The sequence below is a fragment of the Gobio gobio genome (assembly GCF_949357685.1).
Source record: "Gobio gobio genome assembly, chromosome: 22".
Classification (NCBI taxonomy): domain Eukaryota; kingdom Metazoa; phylum Chordata; class Actinopteri; order Cypriniformes; family Gobionidae; genus Gobio; species Gobio gobio.
In genome coordinates this window covers 38,211,106-38,213,826 of record NC_137118.1, presented here as the reverse complement: position 1 = coordinate 38,213,826, position 2,721 = coordinate 38,211,106, and the positions used below count along the sequence as shown (strand labels likewise).

Below are 2,721 nucleotides of genomic sequence, written 5' to 3'. Positions count from 1 at the left end.
TGTATTTAGCTTTAAAAGCATGTCAGTGGGCAGTAGCATACATTATTTGTCAAGCTGAGAACAGGTTCTTAAACATGAGAATCAGGTTAAATGTTGCAATGAATAATCCACACTACAAAATGGAAATGTAGACCATTTATTCTTATTGTTGACAATACACAATGACATTCAAAACAGGAATGGCCTTAAATAAGAAATGTTTATTATTAAAAAGGATTATTTTACTTGGATGTTACATTTAAATGAAATGCCAATGCAATACTTCTGTGTCCAGAGACAAATTAGCTAATTATATGAGCATCAAAGATTGGTTTCAGCAACTTGTTTTTGGACTAATCAGGTCAACTGATGGTTCAATTGCTTAATCGTAAAGACAGTCACTTGACGCTGCCTACTGGCTTAAGGATGCAAGTTGTGCTGATGATACTGATACCAAGATCGTTCTCCCTTCTCTCAACCTCTTCCACCCAGACAGTCTTAACTGTTTTGAGTCTGGATTTGAATGTGGCACATCTGATCTGTTCAGGAAGCTAGACTCTCTAAAAGCAGACTCTCCTTGCTTTGAGTGAACCCTTATTTCTAACTGACTTGATCCTCTTGATCCATCTGAGCATGGACAAGTCACTAGGCACTTTTTAGGGTGTTCTTCAATCCACAGCGCCACCGAGCAGTGCGCACGTCAGAAGCAGAGGTGTGTGCGTTCATCTGAGCCTCATTGGTCTGTCACCGCTCGTCAATGTCAAAATATTTGAGATATTCATTGCATTCACTCATTTCATTTAATTAAAATTCAATATAGATTACACATTTTCTCTTTAATTATTTTCCAACCCATTTTTAAAGAAAATTATCATAATAAATATGATACAGGTCAGTGACATCTTTCTCATTGAGTTAACCAATAGTAATTTATGCTGGTAAAATGTTTTCATATACCAAATTAAATACATTACATTGAGCTTAAAGGTTTTCTACAGAAGAAAAAAACATTTCATAGATTGTACATGTATATATTTCACAACAAATTAATGGATATCATTTACTAATTGATTCAATAATAACTTTTGTGCTATAAAAATATCGCTCAAAGCAGATCTTAATATTGATCTATTTTCTACATTTAAGTAATAATTATAGGAGTGAATAGTCTTTGTATGCAAGACTTAGGATAAAAAAATGTCTGTTTAGCTCGCAAGTTCCAATAATCATAGAATTTATTCAATTTATTCCATTAATAATAATAAACCCATTGAGGAGAAATTCATAGTAGTAATTCCTGTTCATTATTATGGTCAAGTAAAAAATATATTATGTTGACTGGAATATTTTAAGAGTCAAGATGTGTTTAACTTACATTTTAAACCAGGGATAAAAGAAAGCATAGATAAGAGGATTCAGACCTGAGTTAATATACAAAATCCATAATAGAATATAGGCTGTGGAAGAAGCCATTCCTGTGTTTTCTGTTAGGGACAAAATGAAGAAAGGAATCCAGCAAACTAGATAAGCTGTCACAATGATTCCTAATGTCAGAGCAGCTTTACTCTCAGATTTCCTCCTCACTGAACCTTCAGTTACACGTTTACCACTCTTCATTAGAGAGTTTATAATTCTCACTTGCTGATGTGCAACATAAAATATCCTCAAATATAAAGTTATGATCAGGGTGCAAGGTAACAAGAAAGACAAGAACAGATCAGTGACTGACCAGTCAAAAGTAATTCTAATTGTACATTCTCCATAACATGCATACTTTTTGCGTGAGACACTAATAACTATCGCAGTGTTATACGCTAAAGAGCAAACCCAGAAAAGACAGACAATAACTAATGTTTTAGTTGTGGTTATTTTCTGTGGGTACAGTAAAGGGTGACACACAGCCACATATCGATCAACAGCAATTAAAACTAAATTACTGAGAGATGCTGAGAAGAGAAGTCCCATGATTATTAAAAACAGTCTGCAGAAAGTGTCACCAAAATACCAGCATGTTTCTATTAGCCTGGTGGCCTCTATAGGCATCACAATAAGTCCAATAAGCAGGTCGGCCACAGCCAGAGAGAGAATAATCAGGTTGGTTGGAGTGTGAAGCTTCTTGAAGTGAGAGATAGAGATGATCACCAGCAGGTTCAAAAACACAGTCAATGCTGACAGCAATGAAAAAAACACATACATGATATTGTATTCATGACTGGAGCGTTTTCCCTTGGTACATGATGTGTTGATGGCAGGAAAGCAGTATTGAGTCTCATGATCCTCTGTCTCATAGGCCATGAGTGAGTCTCCTCCTGTTAGGAGTTTGTTCTGCTCTCCTTACTGTCCTTTCATTTATAATGTTGGGATCAGACCGACCAACCCATCTACCGCCCACTCTGGTGTATGTATATGTGTGTGTGTGTGTGTGTGTGTGTGTGTGTGTGTGTGTGTGTGTGTGTGTGTGTGTGTGTGTGTGTGTGTGTGTGTGTGTGTGTGTGTGTGTGTGTGTGTGTGTGTGTGTGTGTGTGTGTGTGTGTGTGTGTGTGTGTGTGTGTGTGTGTGTATTTAATTTCTTTCTTTCGTTTCTAAATTAGAAACTTAAAACTAAATTCGAATTTTCTACAAGTGGGCACAGTGAATATATTTAAACCAAACTTGGCAGTTATCAAAAGTGCCATTTGTGAAATTTTTCATATTAACGCATTTTTAAAAAACTCAATAACTCAATATTCTGCCATATTAATT

The 2,721-nt window shown here is 35.7% G+C and overlaps 1 pseudogene across 1 annotated transcript; it reads right to left on the bottom strand.

The window, feature by feature from the left end:
* Positions 1-1,350: 1,350 nt before the first annotated feature.
* On the bottom strand, positions 1,351-2,328 carry LOC307118625 (trace amine-associated receptor 13c-like; annotated as a pseudogene). The gene has a single exon. The product of its transcript is annotated as a trace amine-associated receptor 13c-like (transcript).
* Between the last annotated feature and the right edge of the window lie 393 nt (positions 2,329-2,721).